Raw genomic sequence first — 21,784 nt, 5'->3', positions numbered from 1 at the left:
CCTGATGGTTGCCCTTCAGCTATGATGAAGGGGCCCCTTGTCCCCCATCAGAATTAAATCTAGTATAGCAATTTCTTTGTGTTCCCTGCCTTGCTGGGAGATCAATAATTATCTGTTGATGAGTTGATCATGCCTAATCTTGAAGCCCCCTGCCCGGAGTTGAAATTTTGGTGGGAAAATCGATCCTATCTCAGCATATTCTGAAACTAAACAAAGTTGAGACTTTCTCCCCCAAAGAAAACATGAGATTTTCCACCAAACAGTCTTTTCAAAACCTTCAGGTTTCCAGTTGCATTCTCAGAATGGAGTCTCTCCCTACTGACATTCCTGTGGATAACCTGGAGCTGGTCTTTTGTAGAATGGTCTTGATTTTTGACCTGAAAGCAGGTGGAAGTGAGGGAAGTGTTTGTCTCTCAGTTGCCCAGGGCCAGTGGGCTGTGGGGAAACACTCTCAAAGCAGGATCCGACCACAGCTTGGCCAGAGTTGAAAGGTGGACCCAAACAAGACATTCTGTCTGCCGGGACAGACAAGGCCATTACCAGCCAGCCAACGCTAGTGAATGCATTTTGGCGATCCTTGTCTGATCGCTATTATCCAATTTTCAGGACACACTTGTCCCCCTTCTGCCCCCTTCTCCCTGTGACAAGTTTGCTTTCAGCAGATATGACAGCCACTGGTGGGGGGTCCCTGGCCCCAGTCCATGTTTCCACACTCGACTTGCTCCAAGTTCACTGGCCCGAAATAATGTCTCAAATGGAGGTCGGAGGACGGAACATTATGAGTTGGGTGGGTTTTTTTTTATACATTAAACATGCCTTAGTGGTATTCCACCCCACTCCTCTGACAGCTGTAGAAAAATAAAGAAAATTCAGTTTGAACTTCAAAAGCCAGGGCTGAATTTATGTCCCGCACCTTTGTCTTGGGGTTCCTCTTTCATTTTCCGATGGCAAAGCTCTGGGGAGCTGGTGAAACGGAGGAACTGCTACTCTATCCATCCACGCGTCCCTCCTTGCCCGTGCCTTAATGGTCAAGACCAATCGAAGAGACGGAGGGGAGTTTTCAGATGGAAATGGGATTAGACAATGCAATCATCTGTCTCACAATCTGTTTTGAAGAAAAAAAAAGGGAGGGGAGGGGGGGGGCCGGGTGGAGAAAGTATTTTTCTTCCAGGGAGAATTTTCATTCAGTGGGTTTTGTATGAAAAGACAGATGTCATGAATACTGATGTGCAGGGCCGGCGCCTGCCTGTTTTTGTTTTTTGTTTTTATTTTAAATTTTCTGTGTTGTAAAGACAAAGTACTTTAATAACACAGGGAAACACATGTTGTAGGGAGGGCACTTTGCATATCTAGGCCCCTGTTTTCTTTCTTTTTCTTTTTCTTTTTGGTAATTTCTCCTTTGAAAGAAATCATTCCCCCATCCTGGAGAGACAGAGCCCAAGTGAACGTTGACCAATTTAGCATCTGGAAACTCGGGCAAAAGGACAAACGAGTGTTCTTTTGGTTCCCTGTTTGGGGGTGGAAAAGGAAAAGACAGAGACAGAGACACTTGACACACAGAGAGAGACAGAGACAGAAACACAGACAGACAGACAGAGACAGAGAGGAGGGAAGGAGGGAGAGAGGGGGGAGGGAGGGAGGGGGAGAGAGAAAAAAGGGGAGAGGGGAGAGAGAGACACAGAGAGACAAGAGAGACAGAGAAGATGGGAGAGAGAGGATAGAAAGGGAGAGGGGAGAAAGGGAGAGGGGAAAGAGAGATATAGATACAAAGACAGGGAGACAGAGAGAGACACACACAGAAAGAGAGAGAAAGAGATGGAAGGAGGGAGGGAGGAGAGAAAGGCAGAGAGGAGAAAGGGGAGAGGGGAGAGAGAGACACAGAGAAACACAGAGAGACAGAGAGAGACAGAGAGAGGGGGAAGGGAGGGAGAGAGAGGAGAAAGAGGGAAAGCAGAGAGAGAGACAGAAACAGAGACAGAGAGAGAGAGAAGGAGGGAAAAGGGAGAAATTTTCCTTGAGGGTATTGCCTTTGAAGTTTCAGGAGAGCAGACTGGACTCTGTAGGAGCTAGGTGTTGCCACCAAAATACCACATCTTTGCATTAGTTACTAAAGTAAAAGTTAGTCCTAGAAAGTTCGCACTGGGACACCTGTGAAGTGTCAGAGCTCAGAGGCCCCTTAGGACTTAGGAGGTAGAAGCCGAGAGGGACCTGAAATAAAGAGCCTGGAATTCCAACCTGGGGAGTGAGTGCGAGAGCTGGAAGGGCCTCCAAGGTCGGTGGCTGGGTTTGGAGTCATGGCCTCTGGTTCTAATGGCAGCTTTGCCACTTCCTTGCTGTGTGTCCTTGGCTAAGTGACTTGGCTCTCTGGGTCTCAGGTTCCCTTCCTCTACCACAAGGGGACTGAAATGGATGATTTTTAAGTTCTTTCTGTCTCTAAGCCTCTGATCTGGCGACCCTTCCTTTGCCGAGGAGGAAACTGAGGCACAGAGATGGTGAGTGAGTTACTCTCGAGTGGGTGATGGGTTCCTTTTGGGAAGAGGTGGAGTCCTAGGTCTCCCAGGTCATCCCACATTTGCCCTTTGTTGCCTCTGACCCATCCAAGCTGCTGGTCGGTTCCTCAAGAGCAAGGACGACTCCATATTTGTCTTTGCCATCTCAGTGCCCGGCACGGAGGAGGTGCCTAATACATGCTGGTCAATGGGGAGATGGTTTGATTTTCACAGCACAACCGCTTACATTGGAATGGGAAGGGGTAGGGCAGCTCTGCCAACCATCCAGAGATCTGTTTCCCAGATCTCTGCCCAGCAGGACCAGTGTAGGAGAGCACTCCCCCAGCCCTAGCCAGGGCCCCCCACATCATGTGCCTGACACCCAGCGGGTGGATTTGTCTTCTCCACTCTGCAGTGGTGCCAGTGGCACCGATCCCAAGGGTTCTGGTGGCTGTCTCTGCTTCCACCACTCTGCCTCAGTGACCCCTGGGGTCCTGCAGTCAGAGCCGGCCTAGGGGGTCTGCCAGTGATCTACCCTGAAGCCACAGCAGGGCCAGTGGCCCCCTCCAGCCTCACGCCTGTTTCTATCTGTCCTTTCAAGCTCCCTAGTCTGGAATCTCCTTCCTGAGGCCGAGACTTCCAAAATAATCACTGAATAAACAGAAGAACTCTGCACCTCCAGGAAAGGGCTGGGGAAAGGCAGGGGAAGGAAAGGGAAGAAGCATTTATTGGGCACCAACTATGTGCCAGTGTCTCATTGGATCCTCACTACTGCCCTGGACAGTGAATGCTACTAGGATGCCTCTTTGATAATGAAAGAGGGCTAGGCTTGGAGTCAGGAAGACCTGAGCTCCAATCTGGCCTCAGACACTTCCTAGCTAAGTGACCCTGGGCAAATCACTTCATTCTGTCTGCCTCAGCTGAGCTGGAGAAGGACATGGCAAAGTACTCCAGTATCTCTGCCAAGAAAACCCCAAATCGGGTCATGGAGAGTCGGATATGATTGAACAGTAAATCATGATGATGACAGCTAACATTTAGATAGCACCTACTATGTGCCAGGCAGTGTGCTAAGTACTTTCTAACTATCTCATTTGATCCTCACAGCAGCCTTAGGAGGTAGGGGCTATTCTTATCCCCCTTTTACAGATGAGGAAACTGAGGCAAACAGGATGAAGTGACTTTCCCAAAGTCATGCAGCTAGGAAGTGTCTGAGGCTAGATTTGAACTCAGGTCTTCTGGACTCTTTGAGCTGCTTCTGTATGCTTCTCCCTCTCCCAGATGATGTGAACATGTTCATAGGGTCCTTCTGGAGACACAGCCAGTGCGTCAGGGGTTGAGTTGCAGCTCTAAGGCTAGGAGCTGGGATAAGAGGTCTCACCTTCTGCCTCCCCATCTTCAGGGAATCCCCAAACTGTGGAGCTGGAGGGGACTCTGTAGGGATCGGGTCCAACCCTGACCTGACCAAGAATTCCCTCTACACCATGAGTAACAAGGGATCGCCCCAGCCTCTGCTTGAAGAAGTCAGTCAAGGGAAGGCGCCCCTCCACCGCCCCCCTCCCACAGCCGAGGCTCTTGTTGTTAGGGGGCTGGTCCTGCATCTGCCCCCCACCCCACTCCCCACTTGGAATTCTAAGGTGCAGAGCGCTCGGCAGAAAAGCAAACACAAGAACATACCCTGAGTTATCACTGGCAGAGGGGAGAGGGAGCGACGACCGGAAGCCATCAGGATCGGGGTCAGGCGGCAGCCGGGCCTCACCAGAAGCTGGGGATTCTAAGACCCGACGGCAGGGAGGACGTGCTTTCCAATACGTGTGAGGGGAAGTCTGCGCAGTCACAAAAGTGGGACGTAGAATGTTGGTCAGTCTGGTGGGGGTGGGGTATGAGTGTTCAGTCTACTGTAGAGGCAAGAGTGAGCCACAGCCACTTCTTCAGGGAGGGAGGAGCTCAGACCTGCTTCATGGAGGAGAGACTGGAAGCAGAGAGTGGGAGAAAGAGGTCATTGCAATAGTCTGGGAGAGACGATGGATGGGGTCTGAGCCGGGGAGGTGTCATGTGGGCCCGGACAGGAGGGCTGATGGGAGATGTCCTATGTGGCAGTGGAGCTAAGGGTGGCTCCAAGATGGACCTGGATGACGGGGAGGACCGTGGGTGCTGGAGAGGCTGCCGACTTATAAATGATCGTGGACAGACTCTCAGCTCTGTCCACGGAGCGTGATTTCCTGGGTGCCAGGGGTTCCCTTTTGGGGGATTTGTCAGTTTTGGGGTTTTTTCCTCATGGGGGGATGATCGGTGGAAAACAGGATGAGTTCCTACTTGGGCCCGTCCTGCCTGACCTGGCTCCTCACCCAACATCTGAATAAAGTCTTTTCTCTCTTGTCTGGTGTCTGCCAATGGCCAGGAAGGAGCTGAGCTGAAGGGTCTGTCGAAGCTGTCACCAGGCCCCAAGACAGGCAGTTGAGTGGGCGGCCCAAGTGGGTACATTTTTTTTTGGCAACCTGGGTAGGAAGCTTCATGATAAAGTGGGGCCAACAGATGGAGAAATGGCGGTACACCCAGTCAGACGGCGCTAGGAACCCCCCCTAGCACGCGCACACCAACAGGCAGCCACGTCCTCGGGAGCAGCAGAGTTTTAAACAGTTTGCCAAAGAAACGCGTTTTTTCCCCCCTCTGGGGCAGATGCAAACGGTCTTTTCAGATCAGTTTGGAGGAAAATAAATGAACCCATGCTGAGCTTTAATAAATCTTTGGGCAGCCACACGGGCAACCGATGAACAGCTCAGTGTTCAGCTTATGAATGATGCCCAGTGATGAATCTGTTGCCCTTCCCTCCTCCTAGTTAAAAATGGATATTAAAGAATTGAAGACAAAGACGTGTTGAAGGCACTCTCTTCTTCTCTTCCAGAGTCAGTCTGGGCTCCCTGGCCAGGCATCTCCTTGGCCGACTTGTGGCCCCTAGGACCCCTCCCCACTTGACCTTCATCAGGGTTCCACAGCCCCCCCCCCACTGGTTGGTCTCACTGCATGTTCTGAAGTCTCTGAGCCCGGTTGCCCCCTAACTGCTGCTTGGTGATAAGAGAGGGGATGGGGCTTGTGAAAAAAGTGGGATCTGGAGAGTGGCATGTTACAAGGATGGCAAGGGGTTCCATGGGGCACCCAGCTGATTGACACATTATCTCCAGGAGGCAGAGTTAGTCACTGAACTAGACATTAGGAATATGAGCACGAGAAGAACGAATCCATCTTAGTCTGCAAGTAGCTTCATTTACTGTATTTTCCTCTTCCATCTCCTACATGTAGGGTTTCCCCAGTGCTGTTTCTGTCACAGAAACAGAATCCCAATGTGAGAAGAGATCAAAGGTTTAGTTCAATCCTCAGCAGAGCATCTGAGCTCCCTTGACAACATCTCAGCTAAGAGGTCATCCAGGTCATCTCTGAAGGCCTCCAGGAATCTGTCCTCTGCTGAAGCGGCACCACATTGTTGGACAGCTCTCATTAACAGGAGGCTCCATTTTCACTCTTGCAGACTTGGAGAATCTCGGAGTTAAAAGAGTTCTCGGAGGCAGTACTCTCAAAGAACCCCTTGAAGGGGGAGCTCACTATGGAAGTCATTGTAGTGGTGTGGACAGAGTATATCCAAATCCTGTCTCAGACTCTTACTAGCTGCTTGACTCTGAGGAAATCAATTAATTTTTCTGGGTCTCACTTTCCTCAGGTGTAAATTGAGGGGAATGTAGACCTAACGCCATTTTGTCTATGATCTTATGAACTTCCCAGGGTAACATTCCACTTCGGAATGTGTTTAATTCTTTTAAATTTTTTTCCCAATTAAATTTCATTTTTCAACATTCATTTTTGTAAGATTTTGAGTTCCAAATTTTTCTCTCTCCCTTCCCTCTCCCCTCCCAAAGCTAGCAAGCAATCTAATATTGGTAATATATTAAAATAATGTTAAACATATTTTCAAATTAGTCATATTGTGAGAGAAGAATAAGAACAAAAAGGAAAAATCACAAGAAAGAAGAAACAAAAAGCAACAACAAAAAGTGAAAATACTATGCCTTGAACTGCATTAAAACTCCATAGTTCTTTTTCTGGATGTGGAGAGCATTCTCCATCATGAGTCTTTTGGAATTATCTTGGGTCATTGTATTGTCTATCACAGTTGATCACACAATGTTGGTGTTGCTGTGTACAATGTACTCCTGGTTCTGCTCAGGTCACTCAGCATCAGCTCATGTAGGTCTTTCCAGGTTTTCCTGAAATCAGCCTGCTCAGCATTTCTTATAGCTCCCCTCAATTTCCAATTCTTTGCCATCACAAAGAGCATCTATAAATATTTTTGTACATCTAGGTCCTTTTCCCTTTTTTATGTTCTCTATGGGATACAGACCTAGTAGTGGTATTGCTGGGTCAAAGGGTATGCACAGTTTTATAGCCTTTGGGGCATAGTTCCAAATTACTCTCCAGAATGGTTGTATCAGTTCACAGCTCCACCAACAGTACATTGGTGTTCCAATTTTCCCACATCTTCTCCAACATTTATCATTTTCCTTTCTTGTCATATTAGCCAATCTTATAGGTATGAGTTGTTTTGATTTGCATTTCTTTAACTGATTGTGATTGAGAACATTTTTATATGACCATAGATAGCTTTAATTTCTTCATCTGAAAACTTCATATCCATTGACCATTTCTCAGTTGGGGAATGACTTGTATTCTTATAAATTTGATTCAGTTCTCTATATATTTTAGGAATGAGGCCTTTATCAGAAACACTGGCTGAAAATTTGTTTCTCAGCTTCCTGCTTTCCTTCTAATCTTGGTTGCATTGGTTTTGTTTGTGCAAAAACTTTCTAATTTAATGTAATCATAATGATCCATTTGGGGAATGCATTTAATTCTTAGGGAGTATTTTGGGACAAGTGCTTCTTTGCTAGTTCCCCCCTCCCCCCAATGTTCCTGGTTCTGTCTGTCCTCTGGGACCCAACAGAACAATACTAATCTCTTTTCCAGAGGACCTAAAGAAAGCTATTGTTTTACCCATCAACCTAGTCTTTTCTTCCCCAGGTTCTGAAGGTCCTTCACCATTTTGGTTGTCATTTTTCCTTTTTTTTTTTGTTTCCTTGGAACACAGTAAGCAATTAATAGATGCTTATTGCCTGCTTACCTGCCACTCCCCAGTGGATCAATTTTTGTCCAAAAAATGGGACCCAAATTTAAAAAAATAGTCCAGATGGGGTCTGATGAGGGCCAAGTTGAGAGTGACTATTGTTGAGGCAGCTAGGTAGTGCGGTGGATGAAGCACTGGCCCTGGATTCAGGAGAACCTGAGTTCAAATCTGGCCTCAGACACTTAACACTTACTAGCTGTGTGACCCTGGGAAAGTCACTTAACCCCCATTGCCCCGGAAAAAAGAGAGTGACTATTGTCTCATTTTTAAAAAAAAACAAGCATTTAATAAGCACCTATTATGTACCAGACACCATGTTAAGTGCTTTACAAATATCTCATTTTGATCATCATAACAACCCTGTGGGGTAGGTGCTATTATTATCCCCATTTTATGATGAGAAAATCAAGGCAGAGAGCAAGAGTTACACAGTGTGAGGACAGGATTTGAACTCAGATCTCTCTCACTCCAGGCCCAGTGCTCTATCTATGGTGCCACCAGCCATGGATCTATTTCAGCTGAATGGACATCTAGTCATTATTCTCCATCTTCTACTGATGAAGTTTATTTTTTGGGTACTCAAGCACAAGTCTGTGTTTATGCCAATCACATTTCATCTTTTTAGATCCAACCTGATTTTCTGGCCTGTTAAACTCTTTCTGAATTCTACCTGTCATCCAGTATGTTAACTTTCCCTCCCAACTCTGTGTCATTTGCAAATGTGAGAAGCAGGACATCCAAGTCATTGATAAGAATGCCAAACAGCACAAAGCTGAGGATAGATTCCTGGAGGCCTCTTTCCAAGTGATCTCATTCATTCTCAAGGATTTAGCTGCCAACTCTCTCCACAGTAATTATGGTTCAATCTGTATGTCCAGCTCCGACTTTTCTCCTGAGTGTCAGTTCTACTTTTCTACCTTGATGTCCTACTGACATCTTGAATACATAGTGTTTCAAACCAAATACTTTCCTCAGTTGATATGGACAGGTGGTTTTCAGAAGAAGAAATTGAAGCAATCAATAGTCATATGGAAAAATGCTCTAAATCACTAATAATTGGAGAAATGCAATGTAAAACACCTCTGAGGTACCACCTCCCATGCATCAGATTGGCTAACGTGTCAGAAATGCACTGTTGGTGGAGTTGTGAACTGGTCCCATCATTTTGAAGAACAATTTGGAATAATACCCAAAGGGCTATAAAATTATGAAAACCCTTTGTGGTGGCAAAGAATTGGAAATTGAGGAAATTGAGGGGGTGCTCATGAATTAGGGAATGGCTGAACAAGTTGAGGTACATGATTGTAGTGGATACTTTTGTACTGTAAGAAATGACCGGGGCATGGTTTCAGAAAAAACTGGTAAGACTTTCATGAACTGATGCAAAGTAAAGCAAGCAGCACCAGGAGAACATTGTACACAGGAACAGCAAAATTGTGTGATGATCAACTGTGAAAGACTTGGCTACTCTGATCAAGACAAGGATCCATGACAATTTCAAAGGACCCATGATGAAAAATGTTCTTCCCCTCCAGAGAGAGAACTGATGAACTCTGAGTGAAGATTGAAGCACATTTCTCACCACTTTCTTTATATTCCTTGTGTAAGGGCCAAATTTTAATTGGGCAGCTTGCTGTAATATTGGGGGTCAGAAAATAATGAGAGACCTCTAAGTCCAAAGTTTCCTCCCTTCCAAACTGCCTTTTTTAGTTATTTCTCACAGATTAATAAGAAAGGAGATTAACAGCCTCTTTTTTACAAACAAACCAGGTTTTATTAAATGTAACAAAATTTGAAACACAGGTGAAGTTAATAAAGCCAGGGACAACAAGGAAGGGAATAGGGTAAGAGAAAACGAATAAGCTCCCTGGCTCTAGCAAAGACTGACTCAAACCCCAAACTTGCTTGCTGCTCAGATAGCTCAAAGAGCTGGCCTCAATTCCACTCACTACTACCTGGGGTCCATAGTTTTTCAATGAGAGTCAGCTGTGCAGTCCCTCTCCAGTTTGCTCTGAAGCTCTCTTACACAGTTCCTCTCTCCCCCCTTTTTTTGCCTCTCCCACAGGAAGGGGAGGTCCTTCAAGCTGGTTGGTTGAGAGTGGTCTCTTGCTGACATCAGTAGTACACCAACATGTCACTCAGGGCCGGTCAGGTGTGGCCTCCAGCCAATCATCCTTTTTTTTTTTTTTTTTTTTAGTGAGACAATGGGGGTTAAGTGACTTGCCCAGGGTCACACAGCTAGTAAGTGTTAAGTGTCTGAGGTCGGATTTGAACTCAGGTACTCCTGACTCCAGGGCCGGTGCTCTATCCACTGTGCCACCTAGCTATCCCTCAATCATCCTTAAGTAGGTACTTAGTCAGTTTCTCATTCTCACCAAGTTCAAACAATACTAAATCAATCAGGTGGGGCCCCTGGGCATCTACCAAATTTCATTATTTTATCACATTCCTCCCCTCCTGCTTCAGATGAAGAAACATGGTCTCCTTTAATAAATGCTTAATGCCCAAAGATTGGTGCTAAAGCTTCTAATTTAAGGTGACCACACATTTAGATTTTTTAGACATCACAGTTAGATTTTAAATATCACACCTGCTTAATTTTTACAACAAGACTAATATGTAAATATTTTTTGCATGATTTTATATTATAATGGGTATTGCATTTCTTGTCTTCTCAATGGGTAGGGGCAGGGGATTGGTAGAGAGAGAATTTGAAAATGAAAATCAAAAAAGCAAATAAAAGATCCTCCAAAATTTTTTTCCTTCTGATTCTTCCATGTATGTTAATAAAACCCCCTTTCCCCAATCACCCAGCTCATTGAATGATCAAGAGATCTCAGGTTTAGAGTTATAAGGCATGTTAGAGGTCATCTATTCCAACTTTCCTCCCTTATAGACTCAGGAAACAGACCCAGAGAGATTGTGACTTGCCCAAGGTCACACAGCTAGTAAGGAATTCCTTCCTTTCATTTGACCTTTTAGTTAATAGGTCCTGTAGATTCTCCCTCCTACATTTCTCTAATTTTCTTCCCTTCCTTCAATTCCTACTCTCGCTGTTCTGGTTCAGACCCTCATCACCTCTTTCCTGGATTATTGCAGTGGCTTCCTAGCTAGCCTCCAAACTTCCATTCTCCTTAAGCACCTATTCAGCATGGAATACTATCACATACTGGCAAGGAAGGAGGGAATGCAAAGTTTAGAGAAGGCACGGTGTCCTTCCTCACGGGATTTACAGTCTAGTAGGAGGACGAGACGTGAACACAGGATACTAGTATATCACATTACATGATAAAGGCACAAGAGAGGACAAAACAATACAATTTTGGGATGCAAACTGGGATGTGCCCATCTAAGGCAACAGCCCTGGAACCCCCATAATAACTGGCTGAGAGTTGGCCAGTCCTGTGGTTGATTGCTTATCTGGTATACAAATCTCAGGCAGCAGAGTTCAATTTTCCTCCAGTGCTTAATAAATACTTGCTGATTTCATTCCTTTTCTTTCACTTCCATTTCTGTTTGCTTCTTTGCTCTAGTGTTGACATTTGTAAAGTTGCTGACTATTTGACTATTGCAATGTGAAAAAAGAGAACATGAAGTCCCAGGAGAAATGTAAACTCCCTGAGGGTAGAGGCTGATCTAATTTTTGTAATTCATAATTTCATTCATAAGAATATCCCCTAGAGACAGCTGGGGGCTCAGTGGATACAATAGTAGCCTCGTATAATTACTAGCTTGTGACCTTGGACAAATCACTTGACCTCTGTCTGCCTCAGTTTCCTCATAGGTCAAATAAGGACAATATAGACTCTACCTCCCAGGCTTGTTGTAAGGATAAAATGGGACAATTTCTGAAAGCACTTGGTAAACCTCTAAGTACAACTACTGCTGCTGCTGTTGCTACTAGTAATTCTATGACAACTACCATCTAGTGCAGTGATTGGCACATAGTAAGCATTAAAATACTTCTTGACTAGAAAGGGACCTTAAGAAGTAGAAAGTGCATGGAAAAAGAGCTGGATTTGAAGTCAGAAGACCTGAGTCCTGGATCTGGCCGTGGTCACTTGTGTAACCTTGGGCCATTTAAACCTCGTCAGTTTCTATTTCCTTCTTGATAAAATGAGGGGGTTGAACAAGAAGACTTCAAAGGTCTCTTCTATCACTAAGTCCAAAATATCTTGTTATCTATTTGTAGCACTCCTCTGAGGCTACTTCCCTAATTCTTGCTCATATTGATGGGCTTCTCCAGAGTGGCTAACTCAGAGGGTAATTCTAAGAGGCTGAGTTTCTAGAACTGTGGCTCATGAGCCCCCACTAGTGTGATCTCCATTAATAGTTATGTCAGTCAGAATTTCTTAGTTTACAGAAAAGGGTATTTACTAAGCAGGTATGACAAGAACAGTTGGTAGAAAACATTCCCCTCAAATTTGGGGTACTCTCTCCTTTTGCACAAACAATGTCCCTGGGAAATTCAGACTTGAAACTTAAGAACAAAGGTAGAGGGGCAGCTAGATGGTGCAGTGGATAGAGCACCGGCCCTGGAGTCAGGAGGACCTGAGTTCAAATCTGGCCTCAGACACTTGACACATACTAGCTGTGTGACCCTGGGCAAGTCACTTAACCCCCATTGTCTCACCAAAAAAAAAGAAGAAGAAGAACAGAGGTAGAGAGGCACACTTGTAGATAATATGCATGACCTAGGGGGTAATTCCTGATTCTTAGTCCTAAAAATCCTTTTCTCACTTTGGGGAATCCTTTTTTATTTCCTTTAGGTGTGTTGTTTCTTACTGCTGGATGGGTCATCTGCAGCTAGGACTTAGCCTCTTCTGGAACAGGCCACTCCTTTGAGAGGCTGAGCTGCTCCACAGTTATTGCTATTCCTTTTACCCAACATTTTCCTGGTGTCAGGGGAGGGGGAGATGTGATTTGTCACCCAGTTTCTGTTCTGGCTCCTCCCCGGGATTGTATGTTTCCCTAAGATCCCTGGGCTGGGTTTCTGTGGTTCTCATGAGACATGGAGTGGGGTTGGCTGGGCTGCTCCTTATGTAAAGGTAGCAGAAGACCAGAGAGGGTTCTTGATTTGGAGCCAGCGGGCCTGAGTTCCAAACTTGGTACCTTTGTCACCATCCACCAAGTGTAACCTTTACAGAGCTTGGTTTCCTCATCTGAGTTACAAGGGAGTCAGCCCAGAGAGTCTGACTTCCAGCTCTTGGTGTGATGGTCCTTAAATCTTTCAACCCACATTTTTTTAAAGATAGAACATCTATTTATTTATTTATTTGGTGAGGCAATGGGGGTTAAGTGACTTGCCCAGGGTCACACAGCTAGTAAGTGTTAAGTGTCTGAGGCCAAATTTGAACTCAGGTCCTCTTGACTCCAGGGCCGGTAATCTATCCACTTCACTCAAGCCACATTTATTAAGACCTGCTGATGTTGGAGGACCTCCCCATGCTGGGCTCTGGGGATGGAAAGTCCAAAGGCCACAGCTGCAGGCCACCTCGGCTCTGTCTGGGGCTGTCTGGGAATTTCCAAAGATGCTTCCCCATGAACTGAATCAGGGAAGGCTCAGGTGCCCCCCAATCCCCCCCTGCCTTGGCCTGAGCCCTGCTCAATTCTCAAGTGGTGCTAATTCCCACCCCATCCTTCAAGGAGATCCAGGGCTATCCTGGAATCAGCTGGGAATCAGTCAGAGTTAGTGATTCATTTCCAGCTAGGGCTAGACATCAGCTTTGAAAAATGCCCTGGGTGTCTTGGAGCTTTGCAAAGAGCATTGGGAATAGCCGAGCAAGCTCCAAGATTCCATTACCATTAGCATGAATTCCACTGACGTGTCCCTCACCATTGCTGGGAGCATCTATTTGCCCACAAACACACTCCTGTTAAACAAAACAAAAGCCAAGCCCCAGCCCTGGAAGGGGCCCACAGGGTGAGGAAGGGAGGTCAGGTCCAGGGGGGCCTTCAGTATGCCAACCTGGACAGGGCCTCCCTATGACCCACCTTACAGATGGGTGGTCTGCCCACCCACGCCTGTTTGGAGGGCCCAGAGGGCTCACGTCATCTGTTTTCCCCGGGAGTTTTCATTTCTTACATATCAGAATCCAGCTGGGCCCAGAGATAGATGTCCTTCCGTGCCCCAAGAGAATCTATTTGGGGAGATTCCCAGCCAGGGCTGCAGCCTTGGGAAGAGAGGAGAGTTCAGATGAGGTTTACAGAGACTCGGAGACTTTGCAATGTCTGACGGGTGCATTTGTGTGTTCTTGGGAAGATCCGAGGGAGCTCTCTGGGAGGGAGGCTGCCCCGCCTGGAATGCCTTCAGGCCCTTCAGCCGACAGGGTCTGGGTTGTTGCTCGTTGAGCATCTTCTCAAATGTGGATTATTCCAACCCAACAAACATGTGATAATTGCATGAAGCACTATGCTGGCCTGGGTGCTGGGGCAGATGTCAATTCAATCCCTTTCAATTCAACTGTCTTTCCTTTTATTTATTTTCTTATTATTGATATCTTGTTTTTACATCACTTCCATTTCTAAACACATTCCTCCTTTTCTTGCTCCTTATAGCAAAGAATAAAGAAAGAGGAAAACCAAAAGCAGTTAGGCAAATTAGCCGACTTATCATTGAAGCTGCCTAGTATATGTCATGTCTGACACCCATAGCCCCTCACCTGGGCCAAGAAGGGAGGCAAAGAGGTGCTGTCTTTGCTGTTAGTCTTAGGTGTTATGATCCTGCATCATTAGTTTTCTTTTCTTTTTTGGGGGGGGGCAACGAGGGTTAAATGACTTGCCTAGGGTCACACAGCTAGTAAGTGTCAAGTGTCTGAGGCTAGATTCAAACTCAGGTCCTTCTGAATCCAGGGCCGGTGCTTTATCCCCTGAGTCATCTCGCTTCCCCCTGTCTCATTAATTTTCAATGATTATTGGTATTGTCCTAACAAGTGTCCCTTAAGTGCCTTCTCTGTACCAGGATTTGGAACCTAGTAACCTTTACCCTCAGGGAGCTGATAGTTGGCTGGGAGACTGGGACAGTTAATTAAAGACAAAATAGCTAGAAAATACAATACTGAGTAATTTTGGTTGGTGAGGACAGAGCACTAGCAATCAGGGGTGGGTGGAATCAGGATGGGCTTCCTGTAGGAGGTAGCTTGAGTTGCTGTTAGCCAGGAAGTGATCCTGAGAATCAAAGGGGCAGAGATGAGGAGGGAGGGGACAGGAACCGGAAAGTTAAGCTTCACAACTAAGAAACCCCTACCAATCCCATCTCCACAAAAAAAGTTCCCAAAGCTCAGGTCAATTGTTTTTTTTTTACTGGCCCTTATGATCGGATATGTAATATCAGCATTTCATCAAAAATTGGTTTTATTATGACAGAAGATGGGGAGGCAATGGAGTTAGGTATGGAGAATCTCGGGCCTCCAGTCACAGGATTTGGGTTCAATTCCTGAATCTGTTATTTACTGTTGATGTGACCTTGGACCTTAGTTGTCTCATCTGGGTCGGATGACAAGGTCTTTGAGATCTCTTCCAGCTCTCCATCTGGGAGGCTAGAAGCCTGTGGATGAGGAATGTTGTTGCCTCTCTGCCCCCAGCCCAGACTTTGATACGGAGGAAAGAGAAATACAAACAAAGGGCAGAGGGAGGAAAGGTCTTTTCTGTAGGGGGTGTCAAGGTGTGGGGATGGGAGGAAGACGCAGGACAGGGGAGGCTTCATGGAAGAAATGACTTCTAGTCTGGGCCTTGAAGGTTGGGGACGGTTTCTATACCCAGGGGTAGTGCAAAAGGCATGTCACCTGGGACAAAAACGAGGTGGTGGGAAATCATGGGCTCTCCTCTCCGCATAGTAGGTGCTGAATTAACGACTTCGGAATGAAAGCTAAAGATGAGAAAACTGCCCTAGTTAGTAATGATGATAATGATAATAACTGACATTTACATGGCACTTTAAGGTGAGATTTGACTAATCACTAAACATGCGTTAAGCACCTACTAGGTGCCAGCAGCTATGTTTAATCATCAGATCTCTCGAAAGTACAGGAATTGCTTTCTCAGTGGATGTCTGTGAGAGGAAGAGGAGCAGGGAGGAGGGATTGAGCAGGCTGGGGGAACGGGGCAAAGAGAAGACCAGTTAGGGCTCGGGGTTGGAGAAAGGCATTCATTCAATTCAATAAATATTTGTTAAGCACCGACTGTGTGTGTGTGTGTGTGTGTGTGTGTGTGTGTGGTGGGGGGGGGGCTATGCTAAGTACTGAGGCTATGAATAAGAACAAGAAAAACAGAACCGCCCCCAAGGAGAAGGAGCTCACAAGAAGACAACGGGGAAGTGGGAAGGGGGGGACGTTCAGGGGGTGCCTGGGCAGGGGCAAGATGCATGAGAAGTTAAAAGCGAACCCAGCCACCTGTGGGAAGTTCTGAGCCCTCTGCAGAGGAAGACTTTGGGAGGAGGTCAGTACTTCATCTTCCAGCCTCCAATCAGAGGGGAGAGACCTCCAGGTGTGGAGATCAAACACCAAGTTCATCTGTTTGGTGATGAGGTTTCAGACTCTCAGCTTATTCCCCAGGAAGCCCAATGGTGCAGAGGGTCTGTGCCCTTTTAATCTCAGAATCCTGGAATTTAGCAAAAGGGAGATGGATAGAATATGAATGAAATCAACATTTGAATGAATGAATGAATGAATGGTGGTGACTAGCTTACCTTTCTTCCCAAAGTGACATTTCTCTGCTCACATCCTATTAAGGGCTTCTCTCTCTGTCTCTCTGTCTCTCTGTCTCTGTGTGTCTCTCTCTGTCTCTCTGTCTCTGTGTGTGTCTCTTTCTTTGTCTTTCTCTTTGTCTCTCTCTGTCTCTGTCTCTCATTCTCCTACACCATCTTCTGCTTTTCCTGTGCCTTGGGAATAATAGGTTGGGTGGTGTCACAGGCCGTGTCATTTCTAATGAGCTGTCCCCTGGGTCTTCCTTTTGGGATAAATGTCACTAATGGGATAATCCCTTGGTTTGGGGGTAATCCTCAAAGGAAAAAATTAGCTCCATTTAGAAATATATATATTTCTTTTCACTTTAATGAGTAGGTAGAGAGACTAGCGATGAAAAGCTTCCGTCGGGGCAGCTTGCCATCTGTGCGTCTGTCTCAAACGCAGCCTGCTTCTCCACCTGCACGTGTCCAGCTTTGTTCTTAACCTGTAATCACACCTTGTCACTTTGCCTGGAGCCAGGGGAGAGCCGAGCAGCTCTGGACTTGGGCCTCCAGATGGGCTCTGTCTTCAAGCTCAGTTTGGGACTTTTGAGGTAACCCCCCTGCCGTGGCCCATAAGCTCCACTCTTGACTCTCAAGAAAGCTCCTTCTTGCTCTGTGGCCTTACTCCAGTCCTTTCCCTGCTCTTGACTTAATTTCTTCTTCTGTAAAAGGAGAGCATAGATGCAGGAACCGCTAAGGCCCCGTCCAGCTCCAATCCTCTTTGATCCAGCAGTGGTGTGGAAGGTAGCATCTGATGCTTTGGAATCAAATCTTAGCGGGACCACTTCCTATTGGGGGCATCTTGGGCAAGTCATTTACCTCTCTGGGGCTCAGTTTCCTCATCTCTCAAATGAAGGAGTTGGAATAGGTAGTCTCGGAGGATCTTTGCCTTTCTAAATCCATGATCCTATGAGACAGAACAGGCTTGGGCTCCAATATTACCCCCTCCACTTACTAGCTGTGTGTGACTGTGGGCAAGATACTTTAAACGTGCTAAGCCTCAGCTTCCCTTTCTGTGACGTGACTTAGTACCGAAGAGGGCTGGCATGAAACTCACGACAATGTAAGCAGAGTTCCTTGTAAGCCCTAAGAGGCTGAGTTTTTTGGTTGGGATCAAGGAGAGGCAGAGGTAGTGTAGGTTAGTGGGCTGGCTTTGACGTCAACAAGGTCTGGGCTTTAGTGCTGCCCTGACACCTCTCTAGGGGCTATATGGCCCATCCTGAGCAAGCCTAGTAAGCAACTGAAGCTGAGTTTGAACCCAGATCTTCTTAATTCCAAGTCTAGCCCTCTATCCACTGAGCCACCTGGTTGCCTCTAAAAAAACAGTCTATCGGTAATGAAACTCTATGTGAACCAATAGCAGTTCCCTTAAAGATAAATGGATAAAGGATATGAACAAACCATTTTAATAGTATTTTATTTTTTCCAATTATATGTAAAGATAGTTTTCAACATTCCTTTTTATAAGATTTTGAGTGCCAAATTTTTCTTCTTTCCGACCTCCCCTCTCCTCTTCCCAAGACAGCAAGCAATCTGCTGTAGGTTATACATGTACAATCATGTTAGACAAATGAACAAAGTATTCTCAAAAGAATTGCAAAGTATTCACAACCATATGATGGAATGCTCCAAATCACTGATCATAAGAGAAAATGTACATCAAAACTGCTCTGAGATTTCCCCTCATACCCTGCAAATTGGCAGAAATGACCAAAAAAATGTCAATAGTCAACATTGGTGAGCTTGTGGAAAGCTAGGCACACTCATACATTGTTGGTGGAGCTGTGATGTGGTACAACTATTTTGAAAAGCCCAGTGTGCTTCTGAAATGACCTAAAATGTGACTAAAATGTCTATACCCTTTGAACCAGAGCTTTTGTTACTAGGCTTATATCTCAAGGAAGCCATTGATAAGAAAGTCTCCATATACCCCCAAATATTTATAGCAGCACTTTTTCTGATATCGCAAAGAATTGGAAATAAAGTAGATAAATGCCCATCCACTGGGGAATGGCTAAACAAATGATGTCACATGAATGCAATGTAACATTTTTGTGCTGGAAAAAAATGATGTGTGCATGAATACAGAGAAGCTTGGGAAGATCTATATGAATGGATACAGAGCTGAGAAAATCATCTACGCAATGATGATATTGATGTAAGTGGAAAGAACAAAGACCCATCAAGAAATTAAAAGTAAATGCAACAAAATTACCAAAATCAAGCAGTATTCAAATGAAGGGTCATGAGAAGACAATCCCAACTTCCACCTTCCTGGAAGTGGGAGGGCCAATTCAATTGCATTCAGTAAACATTTCTTTCTTTCTTTTTTCTTTTTTTAGTGAGGCAATTGGGGTTAAGTGACTTGCCCAGGGTTACACAGCTAGTAAGTGTTAAGTGTCTGAGGCTGGATTTGAACTCAGGTCCTCCTGATTCCAGGGCTGGTGCTCTATCCACTGCGCCATCTAGCTGCCCCTCAGTAAACATTTCTTAAGTGCCTACTCTATGGCAGGCAGTGTCCCATCCCGTCCCACCCATGAAGCATTTATGAGGTCCTACTACATGCCTACCTCTCTGTGCCTGGTGCAGGGCACACTAAGTGAGAAATACAACCGTGTTTAGCATCAAGGTGTCTCCATTGTGTCGTTTTGGCCTTCTCTGACCCATTCTGCCCCCTTCATGTTCCTTCCGGCCATGTCTTCTAGTCCCTTGGCACCTGGTTCTCTGCCGATCCTAGTTTTCTCTGTTTATAGATTGTCTATGCAGTCTAGCCCCCTCCTCTTTGAGTGCCAGGAGCACAGGCTCCCCAGCTTCCCACTGCCCCCAAAGGGGTTTCAGACATACATGTTGGCCAAGCTGCAACTGAGCTGGAGCCTATAGGTTAAGCCCTGGGCTCCCAGAGACTTCTCTCCCCCACTCCCATTAGGATCTTGTTTCCAAGACTGACTGGAGGGTCCGTTGTCCCTGAGAAGGACCCAGACCCCTTGTAAGTGAATATGGTCTTCTTGCAATAGAAAGAGCCACCTCAGCTATCAGAAAAGGAAAGGGCCTCAGGGGAAGCACCCATCCCTGAATGACTGGCAGAGGTTCCCTGGATGATTAACATCAAACCTTGGACATGGGAGGCTCTTTCTTCCCCATGCCCACAGTTATGAAATGCGGACCTTTCAGAGGCTTAACGAAAACCCTCCCCATTCTTTGGAAAGCTGTACCACCCTTCAAGTTCTAACAGAGCTTGCAGGCCGATGGTCCATGAGTCACAGCCGGTGTACTTGTCACTCCTTGGTACACCCACCGCTGGATTGAGAGATAGGAGAACATTTCTAATAGGGAAAAATACTGGGTTGCAAGGAACAACCTACTTTCACTGAAGCTGTGGCTGACATAGAGTTGACAGAATGCCCCGGCAGGTTTTTATCTTTGTCTAATTTCAGCTCTCAGCTTAGAAAAGAGCATAGGTTTCACAAGTACATGGTGGAGGTTAGGCAGGCAGAGACAGAAGTTTTTCTGAAAAGGATCAATGGGTTTCAGTGGAACACAAGCTTGATATGAGCTCATGGTGGGATAGGATGGCTAGAAAGACTAATGTGATTTGGGGCTGCATTAATATAGAGAAAGCTGAGGGCAGCTAGATGGCACAGTGGATAAAGCATTGGCCCTGGATTCAGGAGGACCTGAGTTCAAATCTGGCCTCAGACACTTACACTTACTAGTTGTGTGACCCTGGGCAAGTCACTTAACCTTCATTGCCCTGCCCAAAACAAACAAACAAGATAGAGAAAGCTTCCATAATACAGAGGCACCATTCCACTGTCCTCTCTGCCCTGGTTATTCAACACCTGGAGATTTAAAAAAATCAGCTCTAGGCATCACAGTTTAGGAAGGACGTTGACAAACTGGAGAACATCCAGGCCAGGACTTCTTAAACCTTTTCCACTCATGACCCTCTTTCTCCTGAGAAATGTCGATGCACCCCTGGGGTGCACAGGTATATAAAATAGTCACAGGTAACCTTTGAATGGCCCACGTTCCGTTACACAACCCACAGTGTAAGCAGCTAGGCTCCTGGCAGCCTCTTCTGTTCTCCACGCCCTCCCCAGCGGCTGCTCTCACCCCCTAACTGCCTGGGAGTTCTTCTGCATATGTTTCCATAGGGACATGGTGACATCCCCAACAGAATGTAAGTTGCCCGAGTGCAGGCACTGACTGCTTCCATTGCAATTGCTTAGCACAGTGCTTGGCATGTGGGAGATACTTAGACAGACGGGTGGGTTGGATGATGTACCCCATCAGCCATCCTTTTTTACATTTAGGGGTCATGAGCAACTGAGGCATCGTGTTTCCAGAAGGCCCCTGAGAATGTGTAAGCATTTCAACCAAGAGCCAAGCACTGATCTGCTTTGACTCCTTTAGAGTTGGGGGATTGGCTACTCCCATTGCCTGTTTTGTCTGAAGAGCCTGAGGGCTGAAGCTGGGGACAGGAAAGTTTTGCCTTTCGGGGATGTTGGTAGCATGGTGACCCCCAAAGCAGTCAGAGGCTGGAGGGTGGCTGGGCTCTTCCCCTCTCCCCCAGTTGCTAGAGCCTCCAGACTGGTCTAATAGTCCTAGAATGAGAGACCTGCCACCCCCCCCTCGGCTGTGAGCCGTGCCCTCAGACGCGGGGTTTGGCAGCCACAGTTGGGTGCCCGCCGGTGGTGTCCCCTCCCCTAGCCCACCGCGCCCCGGGACTCCTGGTGTTGGGGCTGAGCTGCACCTTCGCTGGAGGGGCCGCATCCCCGACACACAGGCACTCTTGAGAGCTGGGCTTTGTCTTCCATCTGGGGGCGGCGATCCGGCCGATCCCACATTCCTAAGGGGCTCCTGGGGACCGTTCCTCCCCTTGATCCTCTGCCTTGTTCTGGCTCTCTCACGATCTCGCCCAAGGCTGGTGCATGCCAGGCTGTGGGCTCAGCTCATCTGCCCGTCCCACATTCCCACCGGGAAGGACCCCACCCTGGTGGGTGCTCTGAACCCGGAAACAGAGGCCTCAGGCTTCCCAAAGCCCAACCTCTCCGTCCCACAGGGGATGGAGCTGAGGCTCAGAGAGGAAGAAGGGTGCCCCAATCCAGCCCTCACCCCTTTCAGATGAGGGTTCTGAGCTCCATCATCTGCTGCTAAGTGGGAGAGTAAAGACTGGAACCCCGGCTTCCTGCCCCTTAGGCGCTATACTGTAGTGTCTCCTTACCCAATCTGTTTGAGAGTCAATCCCATACAACCGTTTCAGCAAGCATTTATCGAATACCTACTGTGTGCTGGGCAGTATGCCAGACCCTGAAAGTGTCCCTCCCCACAAGAAGTTTACATATTTCACTGGGAGGAAAAAATATCTAGGAAAATCAGAAAATAGAAAATATGTGC

This window comes from Dromiciops gliroides, chromosome 6, assembly GCF_019393635.1.
Source record: "Dromiciops gliroides isolate mDroGli1 chromosome 6, mDroGli1.pri, whole genome shotgun sequence".
Lineage (NCBI taxonomy): Eukaryota > Metazoa > Chordata > Mammalia > Microbiotheria > Microbiotheriidae > Dromiciops > Dromiciops gliroides.
This window is presented reverse-complemented; position numbering follows the sequence as displayed.